The 19,430-nt window shown below is 35.3% G+C and overlaps 1 non-coding gene across 1 annotated transcript; it reads left to right on the forward strand.

Annotated features, from left to right (window-relative positions):
• The first annotated feature begins 2,515 nt into the window (after positions 1–2,515).
• LOC123953637 lies at positions 2,516–2,622 on the forward strand. Its single transcript, XR_006820901.1, has one exon. It is a non-coding gene; the product is annotated as a U6 spliceosomal RNA (small nuclear RNA).
• The last annotated feature ends 16,808 nt before the right edge of the window (positions 2,623–19,430 follow it).

Raw genomic sequence — 19,430 nt, forward strand, 5'->3', positions numbered from 1 at the left:
ACTACATCTTTTTATATTATATATAAATTAACCCATTTTTGTAGTTATAGGTACTTTTACACTTTTATCTTTCCACTTCTATATCAAAATTAAGTGATTTATGTACCACCATTACAGTTTTATGTATTTGTTTATGCATTTTCTTTTGTCAGTAAACTTTATATTTTCCTGTGCTTTTGTATTGTTGTGTAGCATCTTCTCATTTCAACTTGAAGGATCCCCTTTAGCATTTCTTATAAGGCAGGTCTAATAGTAATGACCTCCTTCAACTTTTACATATCTGGAAAAGTCTTTATCTCTCCTTCATGTTTTTTAAGACTTTTTTTTAATGCAACTTAAGGTTTACAACAAAACTGAGGGGAAGGTACAGAGATTTCTCTTCTAATGCTGCCCCGACACATGGATAGTTTCCCCATTATTAACAGCCCCCACCAGAGTGGCACATTTGTTACAATCGATGAACCTACATAGTCACCCAAAGTCTAGTTTATATTACAGTTCACTCTTGGTGTTATATATTCTATGGGTTTTGACAAATGTGTAATGCATGTAACCATCATTATAATATCATATATCATATCATGTCATGTCATATCATATCATATCATATCACATCTTATCTTTGCCTTAAAACTCCTCTGTGCTTTGCCTACTCATCCCTCCCTCCCGCCTGACTCTTGGAAACCACTGATCATCTTTATTTCCTCTAAAGTAAAACAGCACACTGTTCAGTTCTTTTTCGTTCTCAATAGCCGCAAGTATCTGGTGTATGCTGGGTCCCATCCAACACTCTTGGAAAGCTGAGAGAGAACCTCGTCCCCCACTCCAATAGTCAGAATGCTGTATGTATAGCCTTGTATTCTCTTTCTCTTCCCAGAAAGAAGCTGCAAATGGAGATTTTCCTCCAGATCATGTGGCTTTGACCAGGGGAGGGGACTATGGTGAGACGGTGTCAAGAATTTTCCTACTGGATTTGATAGAGTTGGTTTTGCACTCACCTGGAGGACAAGAACCTAATTAGTTCTGCATTTCTCAAAAAGGGAGTAGGTCCATGTAGTGTTGTTGAATTGGTGTCTTAATGGTAAGGGTATCTGGGGCTTCCTATTCCACCAACTGCTGATATAACTACCTTCTTAAACATTCTTATCATACTTGTAACTTATTCTTGTGGTAAAGCATATTGCCATCCAAAGCACTTGTGTTGTCTTTGAAATGTCATTTCTTTGCCTTTCCCCCTTCCCAAGTTGTATGTACTGGAATGGGTATTATAGTCAATCATAGTGTGTATAATAGATCCTAAAAGTTGGACATAAAGATGTAACTAATAAAAATTTGATATGGCATTTGTGCTTAATCAAAAGAAGAAGGGAACACCATAAGGAAATTACCAAAATAACTCCAAATACAGATTACAAATCAGTGGAAGAACTGAATAGTGGGCTTGCAGAGCTCAGAGAAAACATAAAAAGAAAAATTAACTATTACAAAGATGGAGACCATATTTGAAACCTCAAGCATAGGATAAAATATGACTTAAAAGAACACAATGGAGAAATTCCTCTGGGAAGGTGGAATAGACTAGCTTTTCCCTATCCCTAACACTGAGTACAACTAAAAACCTTGGATATTATATATAAAACAAACACTTTTTAAATGTAAAAAGTGAAGAGAATGACCTCATCCCAAAGCAAATCCTTACCCAAGGGATATTAGAAAAGACTGAATATGTAGCTGGACTTTCATTCTTACTTGGCAGAAACAAATCCCCCCCTTCCTCCATGAGGGAGATGACATGGGAGCCTGGACTTCCCATCTCCACTCACAGTAACAAGGACGTTCTCTTTTGTGTTGATAGAAGCTAAATAGAGGAACTAGACTTCCAACTTTCGATTATAAGGCAGCACCCCACCACTCCACTTCCCTTGATGGAGTAATGTCACAGAAAAACAGATAAAATATGTTTAAATAAGATTGAGGATCTCATAGTAGAATATTAAAATGTCTGTTTCAATTCAAAACCACTCATTATACTGAGTACCAAGAAGTGCTAAACTGGCTGAAAAAAGGCAATCAATGCATACAAACCTTGTGATGACAGAATGCTAGAATTATCTAACACAAATTTTAAAGCAGTTATTATAAGAATGCTTTAATGAGCAATTACAAATACACTTGAAACAAATGAAAATAGAAAGTTTCAGCAAAAAAATAGAAGATATACAAGTATAGAAAAGAACCAAAGGGAAATTTAGAACCAAAAGATGCAATAACTAAAGTTAATAACAAAAACAAAAACAAAACCTAGTGAATGGGCTCAACAGAATGAATGTCATAATGGAAGACACAAAAGTAAGAAATTACACACCCAAACAGAAGAGGAAAAATATATTAAAAATGAAAACAGACTCGGGGCCTGTAAAATTGTAACAAAAATCTAATATTTGTTTCATCAGAGTGAAACAAAATTAAATGTATTCTTAATAAAATGAAATTATTCTTAAAGAATAATCAAGTAGTGCTTGCTTCGGCAGCACATATACTAAAATTGGAACGATACAGAGAAGATTAGCATGGCCCCTGCGCAAGGATGACACGCAAATTCGTGAAGCGTTCCATATTTTTTCATAAGCTCAGTTTCACGGTTTGAATGAACTTTTATGTTGGGATGGTATTAAATAAAGAATTCCCTGACTGCTTAAAAAAAAAAAAAAAAGAATAATCAAGTAAAACTGTTGAATTTAGCAAATGACACAAACTTAAGAATTCAAAAGCCTGCATAAACCCCCAAAATGATAAAGCCTGAAAATTCCACACAGAGAAATGTAGAATCAAACATGAAAACTAAGAGCAAAGAATAAAATCTTGAAAGCAGCCATAGAGAAATGACACTTTATCTATAGAGGAAAAACTGAATGACAGTGGGCTTCCATCAGAGCTCCTGGAAGCCAGAAATGATGCAAAGTTCTTCAACGCAGAATTTTATGTACAATGAAATTATTCAGAAATGGAGAATAGATTCAAAACATTCTCAGATGAAGAAAAAGTAAGATAATTTTTCACTTTTATGGTAACAGACCTACCCTAAAAGAAGAGGAATTTTTCTAAACAGAAAGGAAATGACAGAAGAAGTTATCTGGGAATGTTAGCAAGAAAGAAAGTACATAATAAGCAAAATATAAGTAAATACAATAGACTTCCTTTTCCTATTGAGTTTTCTAAATTATGTTTGATAGTCAAAGCAAAATATACAAACATTGTCATGTGGTTCTAAGTGTATGTAAAGGAAATAGTTAAGATAATTATATTAAAACTACTAGAGGGTGAAGAAAGATCAGGTTTTTATATTTCAGTTGAACTGCTAAAATGATAATACTAGTACACTGTGTAAGTTGTGTATGTATTTAATACATCAAGCAACCACCAAAAAAAGAAAAGATATAAAAAGAGATATACTCAAAACACTATAAATGTATCAAAACTGGGATGCTAAAAAAAAAAAAATTCAAACCAAAGAAAGCCAAGGGGGGGGGGCCAGAAAATAATAAAATATATATAGTAAAAATAAATAAATAAATAAATAAAATGCAGAATTGAACCCTAATATACACTGATACAACTGAAAAGAAATATTCACAGTAAAAATAGAAAAATTCACATAAAACCAACCTCAAAAATTTTTGAAAAATTTATATCTTATAACATGTATTCCCTAACTACAATGGAATTAAACTGAACACCAATAATAAAAAGGCAAGGGAAATTTGTAAAACACTTGGAAACTGAATGACACACATCCAAATAATCCACAGATCAAAGAGGAGTTTCAAGGAAAGTTTCAAAAAATACATTTAAATGAATGAAATAAAAATACAGCATATCGAAATTTGTGAAACATAACTAACACAGTGATAAGAAGGAAATTTATAGCATTAAATACATACACTAAAGAAAGGAAAAAGTCTCAAATCAATGACCTAAGTTTTCATCTGAAGAACCTAAAAAGAAAAAAAAGGAAAAACAAAATAACCCCAAAGCAAGCTGGGGAATAATAAAGATAATAGCAGAAATCAATGAAATAAAAAACAGAAACAACAGAGAAAATTAATGAAACAAAGAGTTGATTTTTTTTTAAAAATTGATGAAATTGGCAAACCTCTAGCAAGGGAAAAAAGAGAGGACACAAATTACCAATATCGGGAATGAAACAGAGGTAACAGTACAGAACCTGCAGACATTAAAGAGATAATAATGGAATACTATAAACAAATTTACGTGTGTAAATTTGACAACTTAGATAAAATGTACCAATTCCTTGGACAATACAAGTTACCCAAACTCACCTAACATGAAATGGATAATTTGAATAGTCCTTCAACTATTACGAATATTGAACCTATTATTTAAAAATTCCCCCAAACAGAAATCTCTAAGCCCAAGTGCTTTCACTGGGGAATACTACCAAACTTTGGGAGGAATTAACACCAATTCTACACAGTCTTTTTGCACAGTTTTCATGTTTGTGTTCCCCATACCCAAAATTCACTTTAGAATTCTAATGCCCAATATGATGATGTTAGGAGATTGGACATTTGGAAGCTAATTAAGTCATGAGGGTTGAGCCCTTGAATAGAATTAATATTCTTTTTTTAAAGATTGATTTATTTATTTAAGAGAGAGAGAACAAGGGTGCATGCTGTTGAGTAAGCGGGGAAGGACAGAGGGAAAGAAAGAGAGAGAATCCTCAAGTAGACTCCCCACTGAGCTTGGAGCACAATGCAGGTCTGGATCTCAGGACACTGATGTCATGATCTGAGCTGAATCCAAGAGTTGGCCACTTAACCAACTGAGCCACCCAGGCACCCTGGAATTAATGTTCTTAAAAAATATATCTCACAGAGCTTCCTATCCCTTTCTGCCACGTGAGATACATGGAGAAGTGTGGAACCAAAAAAAGACCATCTGACCATCCTGGCACTCTGATCTTAGACTTCCAATCTCCAGAAATAAATTTCTGAGAAATAAATTTCTGTTGCTTACAAGCTGCATAGTCAGTAGTATTTTGCATAGCAGCCCAGATGGACTAAGATACTTCTCTGAAACATAAGACTATACATTGTAATTCATTTAAAAAAATCTAGCCTTACCCCGATACTCAGACAACAACAAAAAAAGACAAATACAGATCAATATCCCTCCTGACTATAGACATAAAAATCTTAAACAAAATATTAGCCAATAGGATTTAACAACATATGAAAAAAATTATATGGCTCCATGACCAAGTGTGGTTTATTCCAGGGATATAAGACTGGTTCAGTATTTGAAAATCACTGTGTCCATCCAATATTTTAAGAAGCTAAAGAAGAAATATGACACAATCATATCAATTGATGCAGGAAAAGCATTTGACAAAATTCAACATCCTTTCATGATTAAAAGTCTGAAAAATCAGGAATGGAGGGAAAGTTATTCAATTGGATAAAGTGCATCTACAAAAATCCTACAAGTAATGTACTTTGTAGTGAAGGACTGAATGCTTTCTCCATAAGATCAGGAACTAGGCAAGAATCTGCCCTTATGATTTTTATTCAGCAAAATGTAATTGGGATTTATATATTAAAAATGACAAAATTCTGATGAAAGAAATCAAGAATCTAAATAAATTAAGAGACATACCATGTTCGTGAATTATAAGACTAGTAACAATACACATAGTAAAGACATACATTTGCCCCAAATTGATATGTAGGTTTAATGGACCCAATGTACCCAATAGTAGAAGGCTAGTAGTAGTAGTAGAAGATAGTGAGCTGCTCAGACATAAACTGTGAGAGCCAATATTTTGTTGAGATCATGTTTATTTTGAGTGTGAAGTTCAGCTTTGCAAGATCAGAACTTTTAATTCTACAATATTAAAGATGTAGCAAAAGATTATCTTATTTTATAATGGCTAAGGAGTGGGAAGGGTTTGGGCTACTCTATAAATCACAGGACATTAATAATCAAGATGGCATGTTGGCAAGAAATCTGATCTGTAGACTTATTTTGCTTGAGTATTTTGTTTGAGGATTAGAGGGCCTTCCATGGAGACCTGTATTCTCCTATTCACCACTGTCCCTGTTACTCTCTATTGTTTGACACTTGCTTTTGTCTCAGTTACTTACATAACCTACCTGTTCTCCTGTAGATATTAAAATTTGTGACTCTTGACTTACCATATACTTGCAACAAAAGCAAATCAATCTTAAGTTGAAATAAATGACCTTAGAAACAAACTTTTGTAGTCCCTAAGTTGATTGGACAAGAATTTTAAAAATATGCCAATAAAACACACAAGAAAATGGGTATTTAGGTCCATGAAAGAGGGTTTTTAGGATTTGGAGTACTAGCTAGTCATGGTTTCTTCTTCCCAAGGTAACTTGAAAATCAAAATAGGTTTAATACATTTTCTTTTTTTTTTCCTTCTTTTTAAAAATATTTTATTTATTTATATGACAGAGAGACACAGCGAGAGAGAGAACACAAGCAGGGGGAGAGGGAGAAGCAAGCTTCCCACTGAGCAGGGAGCCTGATGCGGGGCTTTTTCACAGGACTCTGGGATCATGACCCGAGCCAAAGGCAGATGCTTAACAACGGAGCCACCCAGGTGCCCTAATACATTTTCTTAGAAAAGTTCAAGAAGTATGTTAAGAAAGACTATTGGGTTGTAAAAGGGAATTTATTAATTTAAAACATTTTATTTTTTTCCTTGTAAAACTTTGGTCAACACTGTGTGCCACACCAATAAGCCAGAAAACTTATATTCATTAAGATTGGTGATTTTTAAACTGATTATTCTTTGGCAGATTCTTATTTTTCAACTTTATTTTTTCTCTCCTTTTTTTAAACCTCCACACTAACATTCCTTCTCTGTTTACATCAATTGCTCTGATAGTCTGAGTGATGCACAAGAGATACTGTTTACATTGAATTAGTTGAAAGATAACTTAATCCTACCAATTTCATATGAGACAGCATCACGTCTTCTAAGAGAGACTTGAGAGGCAAAATGTCCATTTCAGTAGCATATTTATATGGCATCTCTGAAACGCAGATATTTGCATATGGCAGATATCTTTAGTGTTAGCCTATGAGTTTAATTTCATTTCATTTCAGATGTTGTATATAACATTACTTGTTTAGCAGGGCAGAGTGGAACAGTGGGAAGAGCAAGACACTTGAAGTCAGATGGGTACTCATCACTACTATTTCCTGCATTGTAGTCTTAGGCAACTTACATATCATCATTGGTTCTTAATTTTCTTGACTATTAAAAGGAATATACTAATGCTGTCTTCAGTGTCTTCAGCTTAATACTAAAATTAAATAGATAATTCATCCAAAAGTGCTTGGCACATAAAGATGTACAATACAATTTTTCTACTTTCAGAGTAATTCATTTTATGATTTTATCCCTGAATTAGAAAGTGGGAAGGATGCTGGTGATAAACTTACTGGTGTTTTCAAATGCGTAAATATAAACCTCTCACAAAGGTAAGTATTTCCTAAAATATTTATGGTCTAAATTGGGCATTACATTGTATACCATAAATTAAGACTTAAAAATTGTTTGTCTGTATTCCAAATCACCATTTAAAGTTTTGAGGGAAAATTATATTCCAGATTTTAAATAGCTTGGAAAAAAAAATTTTATATCATAGTCTACTCATAAATCAGGACTATTAATAGTATTTAATTTTTACCTTCTTCTATCCTACCTAAGATTTTATATTTCTTTGGAATAGGATTCTATCAGTGACTAATGAGGTGTTTTACTCATAGTAAGTAGTCAGCAAATATTTTTCAGTTTACTTTGATGTTTAGACATAAGAATGAATGGAAATCAAGAATGGCAGGTAGACTGAGTATAAACATGACCTTAATTGCTCCCCTCTCTGTATCTACACCTCTTATAACAGACTTTGTAGCTTTTCCTCCAAGAATTAGTCTATTTCCCTACCCATGGAATCTGGGCTGCCCTTGTGATTTGCTTTCACCAATACAGAATGTGGCTAAAGTGACCATTGCTAGTTCTGAGTCTAGACTTTAAGATGCAATTCCTGCTTCCATACGTTCTTGGAACTCTGTCACTGTCATTTAAATAAGCTAGGACTCACCTGTGGAGAATGAGAGGCCACGTAAGGAAAGCCCCGTTGTTTCACGGGTGTTCCCCACACCAGCTTATGGCCAATGGACTTCCAAATATGTAAAAGCTTTGCTTAGAGCTGCCTATTTAACCTACAGCTGGTCACAGATACATGATTAAGACCTGCCAAGACCAGAATAACTGCTCACCTGACAGACTCATGAACGTTCCAAATTGCCTGTTGTTTGAAGCCACAGGTTTGGAGTTGGCTGCTAGCACAGCGATAACTACCGAGTGCATCATCTAGATTTAATTCTGAGCTACTTCAGGGAGTACTGTGGTATGTTTTCACTGGTGATCATGAAAGAAATGAATTCAACAGTTCAGAGAGAAAGAAAGGGAAAAAAAAGTAGATTAGTCAGTTTTAGAAAAGGGAGCTGTAACAAAAACTTTAGGCATTAGTTTGGGAAAAAACAAAAGGAAGAAACACGGACACATACATGTACACACACATAAACACCTATATACATATATATTTTTGTCCAGATACCTATAGAGAGCCTGCTGACCTCTAAAAATACCAATTACCTATTGGAAATTAGAAGACCTGGAAAGACATAGGCCATGTATCCAACGCTCAGACATTCAAACAAATACTGCCTGCTTTACTGACAATAAGTATCTAAGAGACTACTCTGGTGAAAAGCATCTTTTAAAAAGTAAGAACCCTGTCCTACAGAAGGAAGAAGGGAAGCCCAGGAAACATGAGAAATCCAATGCAAGCTTAAATGTAAACAGACCCCTCCAAAAAAACTTAAAGAGCTTTCTGCAAGCAACAGCAAAGCCCATAATATGCAGTTCTTTAAATAAATTAGAGGGAACAAGTCAGCCAAAAACAGTGAGATGGACACAGTGCAAAAGGCCCATCAAAAAAATAAGAAAGGAGATAGAAGAAACAATTAATTCTTGGCTTCGATCATTCCTGAGGAAGGATTTAGGGAGTTTCCTACTCTGAAATTGTCTTTTGAGAGAGGCAGGTCAGGGGTAAGAGAAAAAATGATGCTGAAAGCACAAGGTGTGCTAAAAGGAATTGGCAAACTGAAGGTATATTGTTTGTATGTTCGCATCCTGGCACCCAATCAAGTATTTTGAAGAAAGTGGAGGGGACAAAGAGCTCCCCCACTCCAAATGTGCAACTGTAACAGAGGACTCTTCTCAAAGAGAATTTGATTCCCATCTGATGATTTTCGTCATCAAATCTCAATTTGATTTTACATCTGGACCGTTGGCAGAAACTATATACAAGAATGGGATCATGTGATATTTATACAAAATACAATAGAATTATCTGTTGAGAGTTTTGCTCAGGTTGCTGTATAAGCTGATATAAGGGGGTACTGTGTCTTTGAGATTTCACAAGAAAAAAAAAAGCACATTTTGTGCTCTGAATTCTGAGCTTTTTGACCCTAAGGAGTTATTAACAGCTTTTGCAAGTCAGAAATAAAAATGAAAGTTGAACTCAAGCCGTGATCCCAACCCGAACTTCTCTTTGGGGAGAGTCTAGGCATATTTGGTGTGAGTTAAACTGAATGACTCCTAGGAGGAAGGAAAAGAAAGCTGAAGGTAAAAGAGAAGGGGGGAAACGTGGTCTGCCTGAGGTTGGGGAAAATCCCCCCAGACTGAGAGAGGTAAGAGGGCTTGGATGGTTCCATAATTGACAACCAGGACCTGGAGTGAGGAGAGGAGAAGGGAGTGGCTGCAAGGTACAGATGTAGGTTAGTTGTTGAACCAAGAGGTGTTGAGAACAGTAGTGAAGATTTCAGTGATTAGATCTGGGTTTGGCAAACAGGACTGTTGTGGCAAACCACGCTGAGTCTTCACATAGTGTCATGCCTGAGTGATGGCAAGGACAGGCTTGGCAGAAACATCAGCTAATGAGAGGAGGGATAGGACTAATGGTAACTGCCACAGACTAAGAGCTTGGCTCATACCTCTGTTTTCGGTTGTCCAATAATCATTAAGATCGAACGCCTCAACTCTCTTGAGTGGGTTTCAAAATTTAGATCTGTGACATTTACTGGATATGAGTATTTTCAGAAAATGCTTAACTTACGCCTACAGCTTATCAAAGTGAAATCAAGGGGTAATATCTTTTTTAAAATAGAAATCATCACTGATGAATCAATTTGAATTATTTGGAAAAATAGCTTGAGAAAAATCAGCAGATTTGATTTACGTAGCTGTTTAAAAAGACCTTTGCCAAAATTCTATGACAAGAGCTATTTAAAATTTTCCCTCTCTATTTTGAATTATGAGACATTTTCATGTGTCCTAGCAGAACATGAAATAACAGACACTCAAATACTGACCACCCAGATTTCATAGATGTTAACATTCTATTGAATTTGTTTCATATCCTAGTTTTTTAAAAAAAAGTTTTTAAAGATTTTACTTATTTATTTGACAGAGAGAGTGAGCATGCACAAGTAGGGGGCACAGCAGGCAGAGGGAGAGGGAGAGGGAGAAGCAGGTTCCCCACTGAGTAGGGAGCCTGATGCAGGACTCGATCCCAGGACCCTGGAATCATGACCTGAGCCAAAGGCAGCCATTTAACCTACTGAGCCACCCAGGCTCCCCTTCATATCCTATTTTTTTAGGTAAAAATAAAATACGGTACATGGAGCTAACATCCCAACTCCATCTTTTCCTCTCTCATTCCCTAGAGAAAATCCTTACTTTGAAGCTGCATATAATATTGTTTTGTATTTCATTATGTATAAATGCCTCCATAAAATTGCACAGTATTCTTTTGTGTTCTAAAATTTTTACCTAACTGGTATCATTGTAATAGATTTTTATATAGCATTCATTTATAATTTCTAATTTCTTCCATACCAGTGGATCTGCTATTGAATGTTGGGCTTCTACCAGGGAGATGCCAGTAGCAACACCCTCTGTGCTGAGTTGTAACAGTTGAATATGTCTCCAGATATTGCCAAAATGTCCCCTGGGGGACAAAACTGCCCTTGACTGAAAACCACAGATCTAGCTCTTTGCACTCTGTCCACCACTTGGCCAATTCTATTGTGCATTTTCCAGAATCTTGGAAATGACTGTCTTCTCTAGGTCAGACTAGCATTTTATTCTTTTAATTTAAAACTAAAGCCAATGTTGGGGCGCCTGGGTGGCTCAGTGGGTTAAAGCCTCTGCCTTAGGCTCAGGTCATGCTCCCAGGGTCCTGAGATCGAGCCCCGCATTGGGTTCTCTGCTCAGCAGGGAGCCTGCTTCCTCCTCTCTCTCTCTGCCTGCCTCTCTGCCTACTTGAAATCTGTCTGTCAAATAAATAAATAAAATCTTAAAAAAAAGAAACTAAGGCCAATGTTGAAATCATTCAAGAAGTCAAGGACTAAAGTGATTTTCCTATTGTCCTTTTATTGTGTGCTCAAAACAACATGCATCACACCATTCAGATTTTATTACATGGAGGTATTTTTACTTTCTTTTTATTTCTTTTTTTAAATTTTTATTTTAATTCCAGAATAGTTAACATACACTGTTATATTAGTTTCAGGTGTACAATATAGTGATTCAGCAATTCCATACATCATCCTTAATCCCCATCACCTGTTTAACCCATCCCCCACCCACTTCCCCTCTGGTAACCATCAGTTTTATTCTCTATAGTTCAGAGTCTGTTTCTTGGTTTCTCTCTCTCTCTCTTTTTTTTGTTTTTGCTTGTTTGTTTTGTTTCTTAAGTTCCACATATGAGTGAAATCATATGGTATTTGTCTTTCTCTGACTGACTTATTTTGCTTAGCATTAGCCTCTTTAGCTCCATCCATGTTGTTACAAATGGCAAGATTCCATTCTTTTATAGGGTGGAATAATATTCCATTATATGTATAATGTTTATATATATAACATTCATATTTTCATACGTATTTTTCATACACACACATGCATGCACACACACACCCCACGTCTTCTTTATCCATTCATCTGTCAATGGATATTTAGGCTGTTTCTGTAATTTGGCTACTGTAAATAATGCTGCTATAAACATAGGGATGAATGTATTCCTTTGAATTATTGTTTTTGTATTTTGGGGGATAAATACCTAGTAGTGTGATTACTAGATCATAGGGTAGTTCCGTTTTTAACTTTTTGAGGAAACTCCATACTGTTTTCCACAGTGACTGCTCCAGTTTGCATTCCCACCAGTAGTGCGTGAGTGTTCCTTCTTCTTCACATCCTCACCAATATTTGTTTTTTTGTTTTTTTAACTGTTCTGAGAGGTTTGAAATGGTATCTCATTGTGGTTTTGATTTACATTTCCCTGATGATGAGTGATGTTAAGCATCTTTTCATGTGTCCGTTGAGCATGTGACTATCAAAAAGATATGGAGATGGAGAAATGTCTGTTCATGTCTTCTGCCCATTTTTAAATTAGATTGTTTTTTGACTGTTGGATTGTATCAGTTTTTTATACATTCTTGGATACTAATTTTATCAGATATGTCATTGCAAATATCTTCTCCAGTTCAATAGGTTGCCTTTTAATTGTGTTGTTTTCTTCACTGTGAAGGCGCTTTTTATTTTGATGTAATCCCAATAGTTTTTGTTTTTATTTCCCTTGCCTCAGGAGACATATCTAGAAAAATGGTGCTACAGCCTATGACATGGATTTTAATGCGCAGTTTACGTGATGGTTATTTTTCACTAGTCTATGTATCAAAATGTGTTCCATTTTGAGGACAGTAACAAAAGTAACCCCAAAGCTAGGTTTCTGTTGTATAGTAAGAAGGTGATCTGGGTAGCATATACTATCTTCTGTCATAAAAGTAATTTGTCATGATGTTTCAATTTCACACCTCCATTATTTCATTTGAGGTGATTTTAATAGATAGATTCCATGACTTATAATGGCATCATTATGACAGGCTGGCAAAATTATTGGACAAAGACTGCCTCTCATTTTGCTACCTGTGGATGTTTTCCACTCAGGGAAGTGTTTTCTTTTATTATGAAAACATGTTTCCAGACCTGTATCACTTTTGTTGTTTATCCAGAAATACTATTTTTAAATTGGAACTTAGCTCTTAATCATTCACTTGCTACATTATGTATCATTAATTCTGTTCACTTTCCTTTTTCTCTGTATTCTTTGTGAACTAGACATTTCATTTGTGCTTATTAGCTGATTTTCTGTTATGTCTACTTTTTTAACTCCTGACATGTGTGGGCAATGGTAATGATGTTCTAGTAGTTTCATGTTTTTTCAGTATTTTAACTATTTTTAAATTATATAAGTAGTATATTAGTCTATTGGGGGATATATTAGTCTATATTAGTCTATATGGGAATTTTTCAGATATCTTTCTGTTTTGATTTCTATTGAATTTGATTCTATTGTGTTTAGTAAACTATTTTGCATAACTGGAATCATTTTAAATTTATTGACACAAAATATAGTTTATATAGGTAAATATTTTATGTGCACTTTGAAAGGATGATTATTCTGCTATTTTAGGATGGACTTTACTATAAATGTCAAGAAATGACTTGGTTGATAGTATTACTATAGATTCAGCATCTTTCTAAATTTCTATCTACTTGTTCTCTCAATTATGGAGAAAGGAATATTGAAGTCTTTGACTATAATTTTAGATAATTATATCTTTTGGGTTAAGTATTCTGAAGCTCTTTTATTAGTTCAATAAACTTGAATGTAAATGTACATGTTACACATACATTTACAAAAGACTTACATTAGTAACTTCCATTTCTCCCTTCCTGACCTTCCTGAGCTTCCTATTATTGTCATATATCTACTTTTACATGTTGTTATACCCTAAATATTATGAATCCTCACCCAATGTTTGTTTAAATGATCAATTATCTTATAAAGAATTGAAATAACAGGTTGAAGAAGTATATAGATTTACTCATGCATTTAACAGTTCCAGTGTTCTTATTTCCTTTGTGTGGACCCTAATTTCCCTGGTATCATTTTACTTCTGCCTAAAGGACTTTTCTTTTCTTTTATTTTTTTGTAGCATGAATCTTCTGGTCATTAAGTCTGAAAAACATTTTTACCTGACCATTTTTGAAAGATTTTCTTGCTAAATATGGAATTCTAGGTTGACATTAGGTAGGGTTTTTTTTTTTTTCCATTACTAATAAATGCAGCTGCACTATCATCTCATTTACAATGTTTCTGAAAAGAAACGGGATATCATTCTTGTCTTTGTTCCCTGATACTTAATTAAAAAAAAAATTTCCTCTGGTTGCTTTTAAGATTTTTCTCTTTACCACTAGCTTTGAGCAATGTGATGTGTTGTGCTTCAATATGGTTTATGTTTCTCATGTTTATAGATCTTCTTAGATCCATGAATTTATCATTTTTATCATATTTGGAAAACCTTGGCCATTAACTATTCAGATCATTTTTTTCTGACACTAAATCTCCTTCTCCAGGGACAACAATACCATATATGTTAAACTGTGAAGTTTTCCCACAGCTCACAGATGTACCATTCCCTTTCTCTCTCTCTTTTCTTTTTTTTTCCGCCTCTATGATACTTTCTTGATAGTTTCTATTCTATGTCTCCAGGCTCATTGATCCTTTCCAGTATATTTTTTAAAATCACAAATTTAGTTTTCAACTCCAAAACTTACTTCTCTTTGGGTATTTTAGAAATTTCTACTTAAGGCTCTGAATATATGGAATACAATTATAATTACTGTTTTCTTTGTTAATTCTAACGCCTGTGTTGGATTTGAGTAATTGATGTTCCTCTTCACTCTGGGTTATATTTTCCCTCTTCTTGGAATGTCTGGTAATATTTGATTAAATGCTAGATCTTATGAATTTTATCATTTGAGGTGTGAGATATTTTTGTAATCTTATAAATATTCCTGAGTTTTGTTCTGGAGTGTGGTTAAGTTCCTTGAAACAGTTCTACTCTTTTGAGTCTTGCTTTTAAGATTTGTTGGGGAGATGGGAGGTCAAAGTAGTGGTCGTTGATCTGGGGCTGATTATTCCCAACTATTGAGGCAAGACGCTCATGTGTACTTTACCCAAAGAGCCTCATGAATCTTGAGGTTTTCCGCTCTGATTGGTGAAAATAGGCATTATTTTAGTCCTATATAAGTGCTGGAAACAGTTACTATTAATCTTTTGTGTGGGAGTTGTCTCACATGCTTGCACTTATCAGTGCTCAGCTGAATACTAGAGGCGGACCATCTTCAGATATCTAGAGCTGTCTTTGTGCAGCTCTCTCCTCTCCAGAACTCTTCTGGAAAACTCTAACCACAGAGTCTCTCTAGATTCTTGGCTCTATCTCCTCAACATTGCACTCCACCTGCCTTCTTTTGTTGTGTCTTGGAAAATTTCCAAGGCAAAGATGTGCAGTGATAGTGTTCATCGCTCTTGTTCCCTATTTCTTAGGGTAAATATCATTCATTGCCTGATGTTCAGTATCTTGGAGCTGCTGTTTCATATATTTTGGTGATTTTTGGTTGTTTTAGGCTACAATGTAAATCCATTTGCTGAAATTCTATCTTGGGCAGAACTAGAAGTTCCATCAATTCATTTTTAATTTCATTATAAAGAATTCATAATATACATAGTAACATTAAAAGATCTCCTTAATCACTCTCACCTTCTCATTCCAATTCCTCTTCCCACAGTATCACCTATCAGGACTTCAGAATGTGTCCTTCTACTTCCATTTCCATGTGTTTATATACATATATATTTTTAAAAATTAAGTTTTCAACTGAATGTACTTTCCAGTCTCATTTTGTTCTTCAAAAGGCTGTGGATATTCTTATGTGTATGTCTTCCACCTGAACATTATACACAGCTTCTCAGTTCCATAATAAATCAAGGTAAATATTTTATAGTATATTTTATTCATAGAAAACTATGAAGAGAAGTGATATGTTTACAATGTTCAGTAATGTATGCAAAAATCTGAATTTAAAATGGAGATAGCATCACTTTTATTTATTTGGATCTTTCTCTAAAGTCTTAAACTCTCTCTCTCTAGCTATCTATATACATATCTATAGATTTCATTTATTCATGTATATCTATATAAGGATTGGAGATGTATTTCTCTATATCTTTATACTATCTATAGATAGATACATCAAATGTGCAGGATCTATCCTTCTATATTTGTAGAAATAGACATTTCTATCAACATCACTAGACATCTCTAGATACATAGATACATACATACATACACACATACATACATACATACATACATGGAGTCTGAACATTTATTGCTTGGTTATTCCTAATTACCTTATTATTTGTGGCTAATTGCAAGTAAGATCCTTTGGTCCCACAAAATTCTATATTCCAGGAAGCAGCCTGAGAAAGCTAATTGGTCTCAAAGGTAGAGCTTTGTTAATCTCTCCACCCATGCGCAAAGATGATAACATGAAAAGAAGAACATCACTGAGGGACCTCGAAAGTCAAGAACATGGAAACTATTTCAGGGAATGGAAGCAAGTGATAATGAAAGAGAATTTTCTACCTTCGGAATAGAATATTCTTGTAATAACCTAGAAGGATGTCAGAATTCCTTTGGACCAGGGCCTACAGAATCTCTCCCTCTCTTTTCTGAATTGGAATGTTTCTCTGGTAATGTGATCCTTTCAGCGGTTTCATATCAGGATCCATGAAGGACAGATAATTGTCATTTTGGTTCATGGATTTCGTATGAAGAGAAGATACATACAGAATTTTATCGAAGGGTAGTGAATGGCTGGATCTCAGGAAGGAGGCACGTGTAATGTAGTAAATGGAGAAGACTTGGAATGGGGACAAGTATAATTTACTGATAAAAAGAAAAGCCAGCCATATATTTGTGAGTTGAAGGGTTGACTCTGACAATTGTTAGGGAAATTTTTAATAAATATCAGTGTTCTCATTTTGAGCACAAAGTAGGGTTGCTCTAAATTAACTTGCTCTGAGGCCTGGCTCTATGACTTGCTTTAGCAAATGCAATGTGAGTGGAAGTAATGCATGTCACTTCTGGGTACAAACTTTAAGAGTCAGTGTTTAGTTTTCCATGCTCCCTTTTCCTGGTTTTGCAATCAAGGATGCCAAAGGAGAAAAGGCAGTTCTATCAGCCTGAGCCACACAAGGCATAAAGATAAGCAGACCTGTAATAGACAAGTATTATGAATAGGAACTACACTTATTAGTTGGAAGCCACTGATATTGGATAATTGTTTTTTACCTCACATAATCTAGCTTATAAATATATTAAACAGGTTTTTCTTGTCTCTTGATGCTTGTCATTAAAATTTTTCAGAAATATCCTCATCTGTGTCTTGAGAGGTCTCTTTTCTATACATGGTTCAAATTCCCTGTGTCTTAGAGTTTTTTTTTCTTTCTTATTTTTTAACTGAATAAAGGTCTATAGATCTGGGCTTTGTCCATAGACATTATTTATGGGTTGCCCCAGTACCCTTCATTTTCCACAGCCAGGTAAGTAGAATCAATTTGTCATGAGATCAAGAAATGTGGCCACTGTTTGTGTTAAACAGGCATTTTCTTAGTATGTGTGTCTTTACTTCTGAGGTGAGAGTTTATTTCCACTTCCCAATTTTCTCACTATCATGCTAAAACCACTGATGCTTTTAAAGTCTGACGCCCTTGTGTGGTTCTTTTATTGACCCCAAACAAACAAACAACCCGCTATACATGAAATACTGCTCCCACATATTTTGCTGCTCTCATGCCTACCTACAGGATTTGTAGGTTGGTTTCCTAGTATATGTATTAAAACAACACAGACCTTGCAGATTGGAAAGACTGAATAAAGTAACAAAGGTCTATAATGCCCATTTCACTGGTTCAACTTATTTTTCTCAAAACCTGTTACATTTAAAATTTCTACAATTCAGTTTATTTTTCCAGTTTACTATTGGTGAAGTTATTTTACTAAGCTTTCTTGGAGTGTTTCCTTTATGTTTCAAGACTAACCTGGACTATTCTGGGAATAAAATCATTAAAGAGTTAAATGTTATATTGTTCAGTCATTTTCCATCAATCCTCTTGTTACCTTAATAACTAACTGAATATATTAACTGTCAAGATATTGTTCTATAAAAATGTCCACGTATATGAACGCACCAGATATTTACACCAAAATTCTGGGGTCCAGGATGAATAGAGCAGGTATCTGCCTCTGTTGAGAATTAAGCCTTAACAAGATTTATTCCTGTCTGGGTTCGTTACACATTGTACAAGGACATCCAAGGAAATGTCAAATGAGATCTTTTAGTTTTCATTGGGATAAAATTAGACTGGGTCTGATGAGCCAGAAGAGTGCGACTGAGGGCCGTGGGCACAAGCTTCATGATGTGGCTGTACCCACAGACTGATCCGCAGAGCATTTCTCCTGGGACTCCAAAACCAGCTGCCACATTTACCACTCAGTTCCTGTGCTGTGTTCCATGTGACTTTCTGCTTGTCCTGGCTTTGCTTCCAGTTCTTCTGCACGCAGCTGGTTATCCTGGCGCCCCTGCCCCCAACTTCCCCAATAATCTGATTCCCTGGCTCCCACTCACAGCCCCTCTATTGGAATACAACCTTAATTTGACACTATCCTGAACTTGGTCACTGGTTTCCTCCCTGAGAGAAAGGCCTTTTTCCCAGGCAATGGCAGCCAGAATCTTAACCCTGCTAACTCCAGTTGGCTAGATATTATTAATTGCTGGAGACTCACTCTCTTCCTTTCTCTCTTCCTTTCCCTCTCCCTCTGTCTTAACCTCCCTTGCCTTCAATAGTTACTGTACTCATTCCCATTCCTATTCAAATTAACTCTTTGAAGCATGGTTAACCCTTAGGAGGGAAGAGTTTTAACATTTGACCTACTATTACTCTTTTAAAATTTATTTTAAGATAACATCCTTTCCATATGACTTTTCTTGGTAAACCCTTGAAAAATACGATAGTTCTTTTATCATTCACTTCAAGCCATTTTTTTTAAAGGATTTTATTTATTTATTTGACAGAGGGAGAGAGGTCACAAGTAGTCAGAGCAGCTGGTAGAGAGAGACAGGGAAGCAGACTCCCCACTGAGCAGAGAGCCCCATGTGCAGCTCCATTCCAGGGCCCGGAGATCATGACCTGAGCCTAAGGCAGAGGCTTAACCCACTGAGCCACCCAGGTGCCCCCAAGCCATTTTTTTAAAAGATTTTATTTATTTATTTATTTGACAGAGAAATCACAAGTAGGCAGAGACGCAGGCAGAGGGAGAGGGGGAAACAGGCTCCC

Source organism: Meles meles, chromosome 11 (assembly GCF_922984935.1).
Source record: "Meles meles chromosome 11, mMelMel3.1 paternal haplotype, whole genome shotgun sequence".
NCBI lineage: Eukaryota > Metazoa > Chordata > Mammalia > Carnivora > Mustelidae > Meles > Meles meles.